Genomic DNA, 301 nt, shown 5'->3' on the forward strand with positions numbered 1-301 from the left:
TCGCTCAGGGGCGCTGAGCAGACGCGGGCGCCCAGGAAAGGGCGCGCGTCTGTTGGGACAATTTGGAAACAGAGGTGGTGGCGCGGGGGGCTGTGCCGGAACTCGGAGGCGGAGACCGCTCCTGCCCGCCCTGTAGGTCCGGCTTAGGACCTGGCAGCCCTTCCCTCTTTCGGCCGCCCCCTCTCGGTCCCAGATGATGGGGTTTGGACGCGCCAAAAACAGAGGTTTCCTAGGGCGGTGACCCGCCCGGTGCCGCTGACTGTACCCTCTTCCCCCCAGCTCTGGCCGCGGCACCTCCCCC

This window comes from Myotis brandtii, unplaced genomic scaffold (genome assembly GCF_000412655.1).
Source record: "Myotis brandtii unplaced genomic scaffold, ASM41265v1 scaffold2022, whole genome shotgun sequence".
Taxonomy (NCBI): Eukaryota; Metazoa; Chordata; class Mammalia; order Chiroptera; family Vespertilionidae; genus Myotis; species Myotis brandtii.